At 48.1% G+C, this 18,844-nt stretch overlaps 1 long non-coding RNA gene across 3 annotated transcripts in view; it reads left to right on the top strand.

The window, feature by feature from the left end:
* The window catches only part of LOC142830241 (uncharacterized), a 32,138-nt gene extending 21,200 nt beyond the window's left edge, over positions 1-10,938 (top strand). Inside the window, exons 2-4 of one of the 3 annotated variants that reach the window (XR_012905335.1) lie at positions 9,411-9,494; positions 10,220-10,508; positions 10,644-10,938. This is a non-coding gene — a long non-coding RNA (uncharacterized LOC142830241). Of the gene's footprint in view, positions 1-8,326; positions 10,509-10,643 lie in introns of those variants that run through there. The other 2 variants (XR_012905334.1, XR_012905333.1) reach the window with 2 other exon arrangements.
* Positions 10,939-18,844: the final 7,906 nt, after the last annotated feature.

Below are 18,844 nucleotides of genomic sequence, written 5' to 3'. Positions count from 1 at the left end.
CCTTCTCTATTGATTGCAGCATGCGTCACCAGTACAGAAGTGTGGGAGGTGCAAGCCTGCCTTACAATCAAATCGGCAGCCTTCCGGGAGCCGAACAACACCTCCTGGGGGAGGCTTTCTTTCTTTTCCCTTTTAAAAAAAAATAAATACATAACATAAAAACAGGAGAGGGAACAAATGTTCCCAACAACACAAATCAAAACAACCTGGGGAGGAGGAAAAAAACAACTTTTTTTTTTTTTTTTGCAGACAACCTTTTAAAAAGGACCTGGGTTAGTGGTAGTTAAAGGTAACGAGGCCCTCTAGCGGCCTGGAAGTGACAGTGAAGGGGAAATTCCGAGCTCCCATGGCTAGAGGGGACCCCTCTGAACGATGAGCGGGCTCTGCTTTGCACAGCCCCGGAATGGCTCCCCATCCTAGTTGCCAGTGTAGCCGCAGGAGCTGGTCTGAACACGTCCCCAAACCATGGTTTCCCAGCCAGATATGTTGCTTCTTCGAAGCCAAAACATTCCTGAGGCGCATTGATTCTGACAGTTTTCACAGGCAGGATTTGGAGGTCCAGGCTGGAGTCTCCAGTCACTTCCAGACAGAGACGCCAACCCAAAACCTGACCTTTTCTTCCACACCCCTGACACGTCTGGGCCAGCGATGGCGAGATTCACCGGAGGGCTCCCACTTGGTTCATAGGCCCAGCTCTCCCTGTTCCTGCTGGCCCCTCCTGCGGTATTGCTAGGTATTGCCCGGCCAAGGTCTGCCTTTATCCCGCCAAACTCGACGGGCACATTGCCTTCGGCATTGAGGCGTGTCGGATGAAGCGGTAGAAAACGTAAGGGAGTGAAGTCCCTCCGGCTCCTAAACCACTCTCCAAGCTGCTGTGTGCGTGGCTGCCAGGCTGGTTTTCGAGAGCATGATCTTCCCTGCACTCCTGCAGGAGTCGCCAGGCAGGAGTATGTGCGGCAGAGGGAGGATGCATGATGAGGGGGGCAGCAGGTATGGTCAGGTCCTCCCACAGCCCCAAGCTTCCACAAAGCCCTAGATCCACGCAACGGCGGCTCCAAGCGACACAGAGGGACAGCCCCCACAGAAGGGCTGGTCACTGTGGCTCAGTTCCTCTGTTTGCATCTGCACTGAATCCGTCTCTGGGTTCCTAGCTTTGGGACTCGCTAAGGTGGGATATGCATGGAGACTGCCATAGAGCATTGGATTATGGGTAGGATGGTGGCATGGATGGCAATTTGGGTGCTGGGGCCATGGGGGAAACATTTCACAGGCTAGCTAACAAAGACAGTCCAAAATTCAGTTCTTCAGTAAGGGCGCATCTACATGGCAGGGCTGAACTCGAAATAAGCTATGCAAATTGAGTGACGTCAATTGCGTAGCTTGTTTTGAAATAGGGAGCGTCCACCTAGCACTTATTTCGAAATGGAGCACTCTTCCTCCGACTCCCCTTATTCCTCATACAATTTGGGTTACAGGAAGAGTGAGAAGTCCTCCAGCTTGACTGTGTTTTGACACGATTTCGAAATAACTGCCGGCTGTGTAGATGCGGACTATATTACTTCAGAATAGCGCTAGTTATTTCAGAATAGCGCTGCAGTGTAGATGTAGCGTAAGAGGGGAGAATGACCAACAAGCTGCCATTTACATTTGATCTTGCCATTTTTGCACAGCTCCATTACTAACCTCTCCTTTTTTCTGCTGAGCTGGGGGAGGCTATCTGGGATGACACAGTGGCCTCTTCTCTCGTTCTCAGCCACTTTGTCAGTGGCCATAGTCACGCTCTTGTTCCCAAAGATAGGCCTTCCACTAGCAGATGTAGACACTGCCTTGTGCTTTTCCCTTAATAGTATTTTTGTCCCCCAAGGGGCTGGCACAATGGATGGTGGCTGCCGATCTGGCAATAAAACCACATTTAGGCTTTTATGGAAGAAAAAGGCATTGTGTGCACTCAGTAAAGTGGCATGGCCCCCGCAGTGCTGTTACACACCAATGTGAAAATCCCTCATCCCCAAGGCCCTACTTAATTTGTGGGACTTTCATCACCCTTTTGAGGGGCCTGGCTGCCCAGGTGTGAGGCACCTGCTGCCAGTCACAGCTAGGGTTGCCAGGTGTCCAGTATTCACCCTGACAGTCTGGTATTTTTGCCTCCTTTCCAGTAAAAAAATTCAGAGAATACCAGACACCTAAAATGCAACCCTACAAGCACTCAGCACCCAGCCTCCCTGCTCCGCAGCTCCCAACACCCCCAGCCCTCCAACCCCATGCTTACCTGGGTCCGTAAGGCTGCTGGCACAAAATGGCTGCCGGCAAAAAGACCAAGGGGAAGCAATGACTCCCCTGGGTCTTAGTGTTCAACCACTCCCCTGTTCCTATCCCTGCACTCACTCTTAAAGGACATGCTGTTTTAATGCTGTTTTATTTTAATTTTTTTTTTTGCTTAACAACTTTGGTTTCCCTTTTTTTGTTTGGTATTTTTGTTTCAACCATCTGGCAACCCTAGTCACAGTTAATAAAGGGTCCGTTGTAACTTTCCCACGTGTCTCCATGTCATGCCTACAACTCGGCTGCCATTGTTTGACAATCATGCCATGCTTCAAACAAGGCCCTATTCCTAACCCTGGCGAGGGTGGTCAGGAGTCATCGACAGTTTGTCCAACGGAGGCTCCGTTACCTCAGAAATGGCAAACCTCATCCTCTTGCCTTTCCTAAGTGGTGTGAGCACTTTAACCATCCCCTGATGCCCTGGGAGATGCAGGTTCTCAGCACCCTTGTGCATCAGCTGAAGGGAGCTGTTTTATGTCTCTTCCTTGGATGCACCAGAGTGCATTTCCAGATGTTTGTCTGGGGGGGGGGAGGATTGGCCAGCCAGTTCCCACTGGTATTAATTGGAATGACAGAATTAAATCCAGGCACGTTGCTTTGAAAACGTGCTTCGCTGCAGCTTTCTGGCCAGACACTGTCACGGGTGGCTGCGCTACATAGCCTTAGCGCTCATTTCCAGCCCGAATCCCAGGCGTGGAATAGCAAAGCAGAAAGAAAGGGATTTCTGGGATGGAGCCTTTTGCTCCATCGAGCTTCCACCTCACTCTCAATCCCAAAGGCTGAGTGTTTCTCACAGGGTCTGCCTTCAGCTCTGAGAAATACCGTTGCTTTCTCAGCTGGAGTGTGCAATCCATAGGCTTTGCTGTGGCTATGTTATTCAGGGAGACAGATGGAAGGATGTTTTATGGCACTTGGTTTGCTTCTGGCTGTGCCCCAGGAGGCCTGCATGACCCTGGGTAAGCCAGTCGCCGAGGGGTAGCCTTGTTAGTCTGTGACTTCAAAAACAAGCAGTCCTGTGGCACCATAGAGACTATCTATATATATTTGTTTATTTTCATGAGTTCTGGTGGGTAAGACCCACTTCCTCAGATGAGTTGCCCTGGAAATAACAGAAACCAAATTATTTATAACAAAAAAGAAAGGTTCCTGTCAATTGTAGGACCGGTGCTAAAGGGACTCATTGAGTGGGCTGGAAGCGTCCCATACTTAGCTTTTAATGTAACAATGCAGCATTAAAGGCAGGGGAGACTGGCTTCATAATGCGACATCCAGTTATGTCTTTGTTCAAGGCCAGGGTAACAATGTCAAATGTATAGATGATGGGTAAATCAGTTCATCTACCTTCTGCCTCCATTCCCCAGCTGTAAAACGGGAAAGATACTTCTGTGCCTGTCTGGGGGGCTAAGAGGATAAAATCCACTCAGGATTATGATAGACTCTGGGCCGTGCGAGTACCCAGAGTCCTATGTTGTCCAACACACTAGCCACTTGTGGCTATTTGGCCAGTTGAGTGTGTCTAGTCAGCTCACAACATTATTTACATTTTCAGAATAATGTGACTTTAGTGGCTACTGCTTCAGAACGGGTTGGACCCCACGGACCCAGACAGATAGACTAAAATGTGCATGGAAACCACAGCGTCCTAGTAAAGTCCTTGCAGAAGCAATTGGGAACGGTGGGGACTCTGCAGTCTATCATTTCCGAGACAGCTCTTTGGAAGTTGATATAACCTAAAATCACATCCCACTGCGGTGCGACTGGTTCCTTCTGTTCGCTTTAAATTTGGAAAGCCCACGTTCCCAGTGATGTTTTTCTGAATGTGCTGTAGTCAGTGCTCCATTTACAATAGAGATGTTCATCTATTTTATGCTTCAGCTTGTGAGTAATAAATTCGATTGATATTAGTCATATTTCAAATGCTTACCTTTCAAAACTGCACTGGATTTGATAAGATAATCTTCCAATAGACACGTAGGAAGTTTTCATTGAGGGACTGAGTCCTCTTGGCAAATTATAACCTGCCACTCTTTGCACTGCCTTGGTGAATGCTTTTGTTATGGAAATGTTTGAAACTTCAATTGCACAGAATCAATAGCCACTTAAGGGTAGATTTAAAGCCAACCATGGATTTTTTTTCCCCATCATTTTGTGAAATCCAAAGAACACTGCAACCACTTGCGATTTGATGGAAATTTCCCCCCATTTTCTGACCTTCATTTCAAAGGCTTTTCCTCATTGGGAGTTTGGGGCTGTCATTTGTACAATCACACAACTGATTCCTGCCCAGCTGCAAAGTTCTTTTTTGCAGATTGGCGTGACGTACGAGATGAGCCAGTCTAAGTTTTATTTGGAAAACGGTAGTGTGGCACTGCTAAAAAGCTGTTTTATCCAGAGAGGTGTTCACTCTGAGCAGCAGGCTCCTAACTGGCACGTTTATTAACACTCTCCCAAATCTTGCACCTGGCTCAAAAGAGACAGGTATTTTTGGCTGACAAATGATGATCTCCCTCCTCCCCGTCTCGGATGCTGTTGTCATTGTTCAGTAACATTTAACCTGCATTATTTCCTGAACACTAAAAACCCAGCATGGCTGAGAAATCAGAAATACTTTGGTTTAAAGACTGATTTTATTTCTGACAAATAGCATTGGGCTTAAGAATTTTCTGCTACTCGAGACATGCGGCAGATGAAGTGCAAAAAGTTTTCTTGTCCCATGTACATGGTCAAGATTTCAAGAATTTGTCTCATTTTATGCTATGACAAAACAGAGACCTTTCCTTTACGGGTTGAACCTCTCTAGTCCGGCACTCTGTTGTCCGGCAACACCTGTGGTACAGCATGATTTGAGTTAGTCGGTTGTCCACTTATCATGAGTGTGGCTAAGTTTCCTGTGGTCCCATAGTTTTACAGCCGCCAGTCCGAGCTCTCAGTGTTCTGTGCTGTGATTGAGCTCTGACTGACTGCACAATGTCTTCTAAGAGCCCAGTGAGCAGTGGAAGTGTTGGTGATGCTGCTAGACAATATTGGCCTCCTGTGGTTTGGCTAACTCTCTGGTCCATCACCCGTCAGGTCCTGAGGTTGCTGGACTAGAGAGGTCCAACCTGTATTTATTTATTTTGGGGGTGGAAAATGAGGCACAGACCCAACCTGGAGAGGATGTGGGAGACAGGTCTAGTTCTGATTTAGAACCGAATATGGACTTGAACCTGGATTTCCTACATCTCAGAGGATTTTCCTTCCAGCCATGGGACTATTAGATATTCTAGGGCAGGGTGCTCTCTGACCAGAAAATCCGTCCTGCACCCGAAAAACAATTTGGATGAAAGGTTCAGTTTCAACAGATTGATATTTTCCCATAGAAAAAAATTGGGCAAAATTTCCTGACTAGCTCTACCACCCTCTCCCTTGGATGTAATGTTCTATGAAATTTATGACTAACCTGAAGCAAATTCTTTCCAGCAGCCACACATCATACCTCAGACTCATCGAGGAACCTACCCCTGCAACAAACCCTGTTGCCAACTCTGTCCACAGATCTACACAAGCGATATCATCCCAGGACCTAACCACATCAGCCCCCACATCAGGGGCTCATACAACTGCACATCCTCTAACGTGATACATGCCATCAAGTGCCAGCAATGCCTCTCTGCCATGGACATTGGCTGAACTGGACAGTCTCTACGACGATGGATAACTGGACACAAATCGAACATCAGGAATGGTCACATGCAGAAACCGGAGGAGAACATTTTACCCTACCTGGGCACTCAGTCATGGATTTAGAAGTAGCCATTTTTCTACAAAGGAATTTCACTACCCAATTACAGAGAGAGAGGGTGTGGAATTAACAGTGCAAATATGACACTGTTTCCCTGGGCTTGAACAAAGACATTAACTGGATAACGCATTATAAAACCAGCCTTCCTTACATTTAACACCTCATTGACATCAAAAGCTAAGTATGGGAGGGTATGTCTATACTACCACCCTAGTTCGAAGTAGGGTGGTTAATGTAGTCATACGAACTTGCAAATGAAGCCCGGGATTTGAATTTCCCGGGCTTCATTTGCATAAAGCCGGGCACCGCCATTTTTAAATGTCCACTAGTGTGGACTCCGTGCCCGCGGCTACACGCGGCATGAACTAGATAGTTCGGACTAGGCTTCCTATTCCGAACTATCTAGTTCGTGCCGCATGTAGCCGCGGGCACGGAGTCCGCACTAGCGGACATTTAAAAATGGCGGTGCCCGGCTTTATGCAAATGAAGCCCGGGAAATTCAAATCCCAGGCTTCATTTGCAAGTTCGTATGACTACATTAACCACTCTAGTTCGAACTAGGGTGGTAGTGTAGACATACCCGGATACTGCCAGTCCACTCAGTTAGCCTCATTAGCACCAGCAATACAACTGGCAGATCCTTTTTTTCCTCTCCCTTCTTTTTCTGTTATAAATTCTGAAGGTCCCACCTTTTTTCTCCACTCAAACTCATCTGAAGAAGTGGGTTGTGCCCATGAAAGTTCAGGACACTATAGATATATATGTGTTAGTCTCTGAGGTACCATGGGACTCCTCGTAGCTGAAAGTGGGTAAGAGATGGGGGGGGGGGAGGGAGAGGAAGAAAACAAGTTTGCACAGTGCCAGTGAGCTAGTCCACTGCCATTCCTGTTAGTGTCACATGGCCTACTCCCAGAGCAGAGCCAGGGCCTTCCTTGACTACAGTCAATCGAAAACGTAGAAGGAGAAATCTGGTACTTGGACACAGTTAAAACTGCTGTGTAGCCTGATTAACAGAACACAACTCTTAGGTTGTTAGCTGGGAAAAATTAAAGCTGAAAACAGGAGTCAGTTCTTAGCCTGGAAAAAGTCTCAGGTGGGAACAGACACAAGATGGAAATGCAGAGACTCACTAGAACATTATCTGCGAAAAATCCACTCAAAGGTCTATTTAGATCTTGAGCATCTGAGATGAGGATAACCAGCTAGCATTTGAAATAGAACCTTGAGGTCTATATGAATAAAGGGAGGTGTTGTTTGATGGGTGGGACATTAGTGCCTAGAAGCCCCAACTAAGATTAGGATCTTGTGCTCGGTGCTGTACAAACATGGAAGAGGTGGCACTCATAGGCCCAAACAGCTCACCATCAGCAGGTGGTAGGGGAAAGAGTCATAGAGCAGCGATGTGACTTGTAGAAAATACAAATTGTGACCCATCAGAGATGTGCAGGAAGATGCTGGTAACAGCAAGAAAAAGGGCAAACACAAAGCTGAGGAGGTAGTACTGAAAGCAGCTTGTTTTAGGCCTGCAGCTAGGTCAGGGCTACAGAGGGGTTCGGAAGCCCCACCCCTGTTGGGAAATAAGGACTGATGGATTTAAGAGAGTCCTTCCCTCAGTAGTGTTGCCCCAAATAGACATCAGACATTTGAGGCCTGGTCCTCTCTTCCCCTGTGCTTTGCATGGTTCTTTGCAGCAGTGCAAGACGTGGTTGGGAAATGAGACTCAGACAGCTTCACACAAACGCATTGTGCACTGCTGCAAAGAACCAGGTCTGCAGGGGGAGCAATGGCAGCCCCGTAGGGTTTTTGCACCAAAAAAAAAAAAAGTGTGGAAAGGAATAGGCCTTTTTACAGAGCAGCCTTGGAGATGGTGAGTGCCAGGAGCATCGGGCGTGGCCAGCTGTCGGCACAACCGGGGAGGTGCCGCCTGTCTCTTTTTTATATAGACGTCAAGATTCGATTCGATTCAATTCTGCCTGGGGACAGCCAGGCCCGGCATGTGTCCCCTTCCCCAGTTGAAACCTTCCACACGTTTCCTAGCACGAGATTCCCATGCAAATGGTCCCTGCGGTTGTCAGCCCGCTCGGGCTCCTTCCGTATGCTGTTTCTAAGTTTGAAGAATGCCTGCTGGGTGTAATTAATATTCCTCCTCCCACACTTCCCATTACGCCTGACAGTAAAAATTAAAACATGAGCCTCTCTTCATTCAACCCCAGCCCACGGGAATTAGACTGCACAGGAAAGTTGCTACTAAAAGGAAAGGCTGGTGGAGCTGTATTCAGCCAGGCAAGGTGTAGTTTTCATTCAGTCACCCTGATGGATAGAGGATCTCTCGCCTCATCCTGATTGGATGCGAGGCAGTGGCACTGTTCAGCCGTGTGTGCAGAGTAGTGACAACAGACTGCCCTGCGGAGCCAGGTTACACTCTCGCTTTCCTTCCCTCTCTCTCCAGGGAGGGATTTCTGCAGTGGTGCTGCAGTCTTACCGGGGCCAGTCAGTGTTGCTATGAACACTGCTGCCTAGGAGCAGAGACTAAGACGGGGAATAAGAGAGGCTGGCTCAGAACCTTCCAAACTCAGCTCCTTGTCAAGCCGCGTGTTTTTCATTACAAATTGCCTTGCCCCCCCTCCCCAGCATAAAGGGTGAGATTCTGATTCTGAGCATTGGTGGCAGATGTGTTCACTTGGGTGCAGAAGTAGATGTTTAATAACCAGGCAGAAGCAGCATCGAAATATAAATCAATGATTCTAAACAGGCTGTTTAACACCTGGCTCATTCTTACACTTTATTGAAATGTCATTTGCCTGCCGAGGCTCAGTGTGGTTTCCCCAGGGCGACTTTGCGAAGGTTGCTGTGATGCTGGCAGCCGGAACCAAACCTGCGACCCCTGGAGCTTAGTGCGGGAGCCTCTCCAGCGAGAGCGAAAAGCCATCTTGCTCGCAGCTAAGGCTGCAGAGCAGACTAATTGTTCCCTGCGTAAGTGGTCTCAGTGCCACTAGATGGGCTGGCGCGTGGGTCACACTGCCGCGGAGGTGTGTACTTGCTCGTGTGCGTTTACACATGGGTGATACACACTTCCTGTTTGATTTTCTTGTGAGTCGCTCAGGCGAGTCGCAAATCTTTTCCCTGTCCCACTCCACTCCACTCTTGCTGGCAGCAAAAGGCTGGAGAGCAATTAATCCAGCTGCCAGACTGACGCACGTGACCAATGACTCCTCCTGCCCTACTTCTCCTCAGCTCCCGTCTTTGTAGATCGGTGGGAGGCGTCCATTAGCTTCCTGAGAACTGCCTCTCTTTCCTCTCCTCGCAGGAATCAGGTCCTCAGAGAGTGTTCCAGGAGCACAGGGAGTCTGCTGACTGACCACGCCACTGGCAAGCCACGGTCAAGGAAAAGGTCAGGAAGTAGCTGGAAGAAAGCAGCTCTCCCCCTCTTGCCAATCGGGATGAGGTTTCTGCAGCCAAAAGTGTTCCACTCCAACTCCATCCTCACTCCAGATAGTCCCTGGGGATGAAGGGTCCAGTGTGCATATGAGTTTGCAGGGTGGATGAGGATTAGCCAGTTGTAGCGCAGCCCAAAGGCGGCTGACATGGGTAGGATGGGGAAGCAAGGCTAATATTGAAATATTGAGCCTGGCAGCATGTTCATCAAATTGTTCTCCTTGGCCTCTGAGGATAGAACAAGAAGCAAGGGGCTTAAACTTCAGCAAGGGAGGTTTAGGTTGGACATGAGGAAAAACTTCCTGCCTGTCAGGGTGGTGAAACACTGGAATAAATTGCCCAGTGTGGTTCTGGAATCTCCATCACTGGAGAGACTGAAGAGCAGGTTGGACAGACACCTGTCAGGGATGAGCTAGACGGTGCTTGGTCCTGCCTTGACTTGATGACCTCTCGCGGTCCCTTGCAGTTCTAGGGTTCTCTGAGTTGTTACACAGCTCTGCAGTGCAGGGGCTTGTACCTCAGGAGCGTCGACTGAGTTCAACACACACTTTAGGCAGGGAAGCAGATTTGGAGAAAGCTGGTTTTGGATCTCCGAACCCCAGGGTCTGCATAAGGTCCTGGATAGACAGGCAGGGCTCTCTTGCTTTCGCTCATCCCTTTAGGATCTCACTTTTCCTGCAGGCCCTCAAACGTCATTGCAGCATCTGATCCGGCTATGGCCACACAGGACTGTGTCGGGGATGAAAGAGCAAGGCCCCTCCCCCTTTATCTTTCCCTCACTCTGAGATTTTGCCACATCCAAAAGGAAACGTTGTACTAACGACTACAGAGAAACACAGGATGGATGCAATCATCCACTCCGACCAACGTGGCCAGTACTAGATGCTTCATAAGGCGGTACAAGAATCCATGTAAGAGTGTGGGATGACCTGTTCCCAGAGAATTCCTTCCTGTCCTCCAATAACTAGAGGTCAGTCAGTCCCCTGAAGCATGGGGGGTTTTAGCCACTCTGAAGTTATCAGACTTAATTCAATTGAAATGGTTACAATGCTGGATGTTTGTGTGGTCCATTTAACTGTCTGATCTCTTTCTGAATCCTGACCAGCTCCAGGCATCAACAATCAGCACAACAAAACGAAGGAGGAAAAACACACTTGAAACAATTATTGATTAATGGTGAACTCTATTTAAAACTAGGCCATATAGCTGGGATCTGCAACAAAACTGACACGTCACCGTATTCACCTACCGAATTCTGTTGGTTTCGTTGTGGAGTTTTCTTTATTCTTTAAATGGAGCTATTCCCTAAGTAATGCAAGCGCTATACATTGCCCGTCTATGATGCATCGTACGTTGCTGATGGATGTTCAATAAAGGAAACTACCATTGCAGAATGTGCAGGGGGTAACTGAGTTAGTCTGTACATGATAAACTTAATAAAAAAAACCAACGAAAAGTCTGGTAGCACTTTATAGACTAACAAAACATGCAGACGGTATCATGAGCTTTTGTGGGCCCAGCCCACTTCTTCAGATGACCGTGGCTTCAACAGTTTTTCCCTTTCCACTTGCCAGCTGCCTAACGTCTTCTAAGTGTGATACATTGCGAGGGACAACCTCGTTAGGAAATGAGCACGCAGGGGAATGGAGAGAAACCCAGGGTGTATTACCACAACGGCTAATTGTTTTTTCCTGTGTGCTTGTGCAGACCTATCTGCTCTAACAAAAAACCCACGTCAGAGGGTGTGCTGAATGTGGAGAAAGACCCAGCTAACACTAGGGAACAATCGGGTTCTTTTGATCCTTGTTAAATAAAGCCAAACTGAGTAAATTAAGTTGGGCTTTAATGAAATTTTTATAAGTATGTAAAGGTTGGGCTAAGAGAATGGAATACAATTTGTCTGAACCGCGCAGTCTTTTTAAATTAATTTTTCATGATCCAGTTCAATTTTTCTGTTTCTGGTGTATTCATTGAACTCCATTATCTGCCTGCGGCGACAGATTTAACCCTTGTCATTCCCAATTGTTTGCAAGCAGCTGGCAGGGGCCTTTGGGTCAGAAGTTTGTGATTAGGAAAGGCTACCGAGCCTTTATGTTCCCTCAGAATGAACAATGACTTTCCCTCTCAGCTGCTGTCTATAAACTCTCTGTCAATGTTATTCTTCCTCTTAAAGCGGATCGTATAGACAGCCCGCGCCTCCTGTTCTTTTGCAAACATCAAAGCTGCCTCCGTTGTTCTGTAAATGTCAAGGTGCTAATTAGTTGAAACAGGAGTCAGCTGAGGACATACCCAGGCACTTAAAGAGAGAAGATTCAATTCAGTAGAAATACAGCCGTGCACAAAAAGCATTGGGTGTCCTTTGAATTGTCTGCTCATTGCATCTGAGGGAAGGGGTGTTCATTATATGCCAGATCTTAGTTCCTCTAGAATGTCATGATGCTAGCAAGAAGGTTTCAGGCACAGAGAGAGGGCATATGGTACCTTAGGGCTAAATACTGAATGTTGCTTGCTGATGGAAAGAGGAGTATGAGGGGCAGAGGACAATTGTCGGGGGACCCAGGCAATTTTAAATGGCCCGGGGATACTCAGCCCTTTTCAGTCACCTGGGTAGGCCGTAGGGCTCCCAAGTGCGCGCCCGGCAGTACCGGCGGCAGCCAGGTGGGCATGTGGGAGCCATGGCTTTGCCAGCAGGTCTCTGGGCACAGGCACGGAGCTGCCCAAGTGGCGGGCAGACTGTGCCCACGCAGGCGCAGCTTGTGTGTGTCTGGGGCCCAGTGACTAAATTGCCCCCGGCCCCGGAATTGCTGTCGGCGGGCCTGGCCAGGACTCGTGAAAAATCATTCAGGGCCTCTCACATCACGTCCCTGCCAAGGAATAATTGACTTGGGGAAAAAAAATCAATTCAAGCTTTTGAACAATTGCACGTTCAAATTAGAAACTAAGAGCTGTTCCGAAAGCGCTTCCCACTCAAAAGCAGGTTTCAGCACAGTCCTCAGAGACAGAGAGCAGGCTGGCTTGTTTCTCTCTGCATGGCAAGATTCACCCCTTAGGGAGAAGCAAGCCCGGTCACCGCTTTGCAGACTACCTTCAGGTTCTGTTGTCAACACACAGAAAGACATCGGTGCCACCTTCTGTGAAGGGTACAAACATTTCTAGATCCCGGGCTCAGGCAAAGGTCTTAATCATAACACCAAATTTCTTTAAAAGCAACGAGGAGTCCTTAAAGACGAACACGGATTTATTTGGGCACAAGCTTTGTAGGGAAGAGACCCGCTTTGTCAGTTGCATCTGATGAAATGGGTCTTTGCCCACCAAAGCTCACGCCCACGTAAATCTGTGTGAGTCCTGAAGGTGCCACACGACTCCTCACTGTTTCTGCAGACACAGCCGAACCTGGCTCCCCCTCGGAGACTGCATTTCTGTAGCTAGCTTCCAGAACTGATCTCCCATGGAAAGGCTCCCTAGCGAATGCCAATGACATCAGTTCCCATGGAAAGGCTCCCTAGCGAATTCCAATGACATCAATGAAATAGACGAGGCAATAAACTCCCCCTCCCCCCCCCGGTGGAAATTGCAAATGTTTGCTGAAGGGAGCAGAGAGCAAGGCGGGGAAGGGGAATGGGCAGGCAGTAGAGAACAGCGGAGTGACACAAGATTCACAAAAGCAGCGACGACTCCTCCAAATGGCTGCTCACCTGGTTGGTCCTCACCTTCTCCTTCTCCAGCCACTGCCTTCTGCCCTTCAGTATTTGCCAGCCGGCCCCTTTTCCCATGACCTGCGCTTCCCAGGATTCCCATCCAGTGATGTCAACCACTCCTCCTCCTCCCTTTACTGACTCAGTCGATGTCTTCTGACCACTTCCTCCTCGGTTCCACTGCCTTTGCTTAGCAGATAGTTGATTAGTCAACTAGTCCTTAACATCCCTAGTTCTGGGCACCACATTTCAAGAAAGATGTGGAGAAACTGGAAAAGGTCCAGAGAAGAGCAGCAAAAATGATTAAAGGCCTAGATAACTTGACCTATGAGGAAAACTGAAGGAATTGGGCTTCTTTAGTTTGGAAAGGAGAAGACTGAGAGGGGACATGAGAGCGGTTTTCAAGTACCTAAAAGGGTGTCACGGGGGGTGGGGGGAATTGTTCTCCTTGGCTGCTGAGGACAGGACAAGAAGCAATGGGCTCAAACTGCAGTGAGGGAGGTTTAGGTTGAATATTAGGAAAAACTTCCCACCTGTCAGGATGGTGAAACACTGGAATAAATTGCCCAGGGAGCTTGTGGAATCTCTATCCATGGAGAGATTTCAGAGCAGGTTGGACAGACACTTGTCAGGGATGATCTAGATGGTGCTTGGTCCTGTCGTGAGGGCAGGGGGCTGGACTCGATGACCTCTTATGGTCCCTCCCAGTTGTAGTGCTCTAGGATTCTATGAGAGAGGCATGGGTAAAGCTGTTGTGTGTGTGTGTGGGGGGGGGGGGTGTTACCTGTAAATGTTCCTGCCCTGCTCTCAGGAGGCACTGCTTATCCCTGGCAAAAGCCCCTAACCCCGTGCTCTGCCAAGTGCCCTCTGAGCCAGTCTCCCTGCATCTTCTCTGCAGAGGCTGAATGGCTCAGAGCACTTCTACTCCACTCCCACCCCTCCAGATGCACCCTTAGGTTCCTGCCCTGCACTGGCACAAGGCCATGGCATGGGTCTCTGAGGGTATGTTTGCAACATTCATGTTGCATTCACTGTGGCTATGTCTACACTGCGGGGGTTTTCCGGGATAAACTCTGTCGTGTCCAGGGATCATGTCTGCTCTTCCGCTTTTATTTGTGGAAGAGCAGATGCGCTCTTTCGGAAGCCCTGTCGTCCTCCTCCCACGAGGAAGAAGGGCTCTTCCGAAAGAAGAGGTCTTCCCAAAATTTGGCCCAGTTCCAAGTTGGGCGGGTGTAAACAGGTACACAATTTGCGCTTTTTCTGATAGATCACTGTAGTGTAGACATAAGCTGTAGAGAATATTGAACACTGGTAGGATATTATAACCATTCACTGGAATTGTGTTTCGCTTCCTTGGGTTATACATCTTATCCATGTTTGAAATCCTCACCCTTCTGCGCTACAGCAACTAATTGCAACAAACAGAAGGCTGAGTCTTCACCTGGACAAATAAACAGCAAGAACAAGCAACGTCTTAAGAAGCGAAATTCTGTTTGCCTCCTGGTGCTCTCACTAAATGGCTTGGCATTTCCTTAACGTATGCGGGAGCAGAGGCTGGTTTGGTCCCAGGCATGTTTTATGAACCAGAGAGTACTTGGAATGCATCACCAACAGATTTATTTTGTGTTTATGGCATATTCATGTTCCTAACTAGCAGCCAAGATCAAATCTCAGAGGCAGAAGAGCTCTGTATCTCCAAAAAATTTGCTACCATCTTAAATACATGTACTCAGTTAAGGCATGGCAAGAACTAAGCAAAAGTTTTTAGGTACATAGATTATTCACCAAAAATGCCATTTTGGGGCAACCAAAACTCTTTGAGAATATGGGTCCAATTTGAAGAATAGCTTTGGATGAACATCTCTAAGTTGAATTATTTTATTTTGACATTTTTGAAATAAAACATTTTAACTTTTCATTTTGAAATGATGTTTCATTAGAAACATAAACTAGATTTACTTTAAAACCCAAACCAAAAAGGATAAAAGTACCTATAAAATAAATGGAAAGAAATGAGTACACATTTGGTTTGGGCCAAATAAAATATTTAATTTGATCTGAAACAATTCCCCACCTCCTCCGGTTTTTCATTTCAGTGAGAAAATCTGAAAAAAAATCTATTTTGGGTTGACATGAAATGATTTTTTTTCTCTTTTTTGTTTGACCGCTGAACCCAAAAAGATCAATTATTCCCTCAGCTGTAGCTATGATTCAAGTCTGCTTTGAAGTACATTGGTCAATGGATTTTCATGCAAAATCTTTACTGAATTAACTTTCAAAGACAGACTTCGGTAGTGTGGAGAATTTCCAAATAGACCATGCACTGCGAACAACTCTATCACTGTGCACACTCAAATGATTCAGATGGACAGATATCGCTGCTAACTCATTGTGCCTTTTCGTTTGAGTACCACATCAGATTCCAATTTACCGCTTTCTGTCCCATCAAATAAGTATGTTTTATCCCAACCCTGATCAGAGTATTTCAGTACAATAAATGTCTTAGCACAAATCTGTCTTCTGTCCTCAGTCTAATTTTAAACACCCAATATATTTTTTAATGCAACGTTTAACTCAAGATGTGCAAGCACAAAAAGATCCCTGTCTATACTTAGCATGCTGACTTAACTAGCTCATCAAAAATTAAGCTTTTGGCAGTGTGATTACAGGTAGACTTACAGGGATGGTCTAGACAGTATTTGGTCCTGCCATGAGGCAGGGAACTGGACTCGATGACCTCTTGAGGTCCCTTCCAGTCCTAGTATTCTATGATTCTATTATTTGTTTGAGTATCTTTTCAAGAAGACTTCTCAGGTCACTGAACGTACATGCCCTGGACTGTAATAAGGGTATGCTCAATATTTTGCTTCCGGTAAATGAAACGCAAGTTTCCATTTGAGAGCAGGTATTGCCACCAGACACTGTTGTTCACACGTGCTGAGTCACTCTCCTGATACATGAGGCAATGAAGTCTTGTGATTGTCTCTGGGGTGGTGAGGTGAAACCAGGTGACACGCATCTCATGCATGCCTACAAAAAGCCTAACGAGAATTGCCCTGGGACGAGGGCTGCTTTCCCAAAGGAACATTTCACAAGCTCCATGAATGGTTTGACTCTTCTCCCGACACAGCCCCCTGTATGCCGCTGTTTCCCCCTGGTGCACCCACTCCAGCTGGAGAATGGGCAGCCTCTGGCATGAGTAATCTCTTGGGTGAAGCTCCAGAACTCTGCAGGCAAGATCCCCCCAGCACGGGGGAGACACAGACCCAGGTGGTGCCTGCCCTGCTGACTTCTGGCCTTGGGGAAGAGCCATAGGGAGGAACCAGCTCCAGACGTTGGTGGGTAGGCGCAGCTGCAGAAGCAGCCAAAGTAGGAACCTCTGGACAGTCAGAGGTCTAGACCTTTCTACAGTTGGACTGGACTTTCTCCATCCCATGCTGGCTCACCAGTGCTCCCTGTACAGCACTGTCTCTCCACCTCAGCTCCGCTCCGCACCTGGCCTGTTCCCCCTCTTTTCCCCTTGCCCAGTCTCCTTCACTCTCTTCCCTCCACCGCCCCCTCTCCTACCCTTTTTCCTTCCCCCCATCCCACTGTGCACTCTTCTGGTGTGTCTTGCCCCTTGGACCTGTCTGGTCTACATAGATTATAAGCTGTTGGCGACAGTGTGTTTACACAGCGCTTGGCACACTGGGGCCATAGTCTGGGTTAGCCCTGGGGCACTAAACTAATACACATCCTTAATACTCCTTTATGATGGCAAGTGTTAGGCAACAGAAATGTCAGGGCCACAGGGCCATCCCCAGCTGTTCCTCTAACATTAATTACAAAAAAATCCCCTGGATTTCACCACCTATCAAGGAGGAGAGAGAGGAGGTACACACTGCACAGGACAGATGTTAATCGGGGAGCTTAATGTACAGCTGGAAGGTGCTTAGATACGATGGTGATAAGGACAGTCCAAGAAACTGAATAGAATAAAAGAGAACACTACCATGTCACTGGGAAAAGTGAACACCAATACCAATCTCTCTACCCCACACAAGTGCAAGACCCCGTCCTGTCTTAGGCTGCCGAGAGAGTTCCAATGTCTGCTAGTGCGGCCGGAAACTACGGGTCATGCTGCAAAACAACTGACAGGGTGCCTGACAGCAGGCTGTTTACAGCTCCTGGGAACGTACCATTCACCTGCCCCTCTTGTTTTTTTATGCACAAGCCGTTGAATTTGTGCGTGTGTGTGTGTGTGTGTGTGTGTGTATGCACGGTGACAATGCGTGGGGGGAGCGCGCCTGTTGTTTGTGAGTCACCCTCGGCTCTGAAATACCATTTTCAGATGAGGAGCAGACTTATTTTTCTATTCTCCATTTTAAAAAATGGCTTTCAAAAAGCCAAACCAGCTGGCATTCTTGGGGATTGCATCACAAGTGGGTAATAGCCCAGAGTCACCCGCTAATGCGATGTGATACAACTTGAGAGACAGAGGGGCGGGGTGTGTGCTATTTATAAGTTAAAATACGTCCCCCCAGGTAACACCCTGACAAGCTAAATTATTTCCAGACGTATTGCTTCCCGAGTCAGGATACGCTCATTTCCTCACTGCCAGAGACCCTCTCAATTGCTGGGAAATGGCTTTAGGGTCCAAAGCGATTAGGTTATGGTGGCCTTATTCTTTTTGCGGTGGACATTGATGAATAATGATAGGGGAACTCCGCTCTGTTCTCAGCCCCCTGGCTAGAGGGAAATGGAGTGAAGAGCCAGCAGGGAGGTTCACATGGCGGCATTTCTGAGTGTGTTCCAGTGAACGGAGTGCTTATGAAAGCGAAGGGCCAGCCGCGTTGCTTTGGGATATGCACAGAGCTACAGTCAGCGCTTGCGTAAGCTTCTTCGCCACACCCAGCACGCTCTGCTACACCGGGCTCTGCTGAGAGAGGCCTGCCAAACCACAGGGTGGGCTCGTAACACAGACACGCTGACTACACGCGTCAAACCTGCCTTCCCTGGCACGCGGGGGGCAGAGGCAGGTTCCACTTGGGTCCAGGAACCGGTTGCAGAATGAGGGACTTACAGAGCAGGGCCAGGTTGAAAAGGCAGCTACTTGTGTGAATCCCTGTGGAAGGGTGAAATCTGTTTTTTTTCCCCCAGGCTGTACTGCTGTGTCTGGCTGACTATGTGGGAGGCGAAGGAGGAAGATTCAGAGGGTGAGTTTTCAAACCCGCCAAAGAGAGCTGAGTGCCTAATTCTTGCTAGAAAGGAGCGGGCGACAGCCAATTCTGTAGGCAGCTCTGAAAAGTAAGATATTTACACATCCCCATTACCTTGAACACCTCACAGTCGTTCATAGGGATCTCCTCACCCCCAGAAGCACTGACCATCTGGTTTCCCCAGGAGCACTCGACCCCCCACGCCGTCCGAGGCCTCCCCTCCCCCCAAATCCCTCCTCTTCTCTGTCCCTTCCCACCCCGGCTCCGCTCTCCTCCCAGCACCTCTTGCATGTTGCTGGACAGCCGATCTCCGGCAGGCTGGAGGTACTGGGGGGAGGGAGAGGCAGCTAAGCACCCACCATTTTTTGACTCGGGCGCTCCAGCTCAGAATCTCTTTATCGATCATCTGGAAG

This window comes from Pelodiscus sinensis, chromosome 7 (assembly GCF_049634645.1).
Source record: "Pelodiscus sinensis isolate JC-2024 chromosome 7, ASM4963464v1, whole genome shotgun sequence".
NCBI lineage: Eukaryota > Metazoa > Chordata > Testudines > Trionychidae > Pelodiscus > Pelodiscus sinensis.
This window is presented reverse-complemented; position numbering and strand designations above follow the sequence as displayed.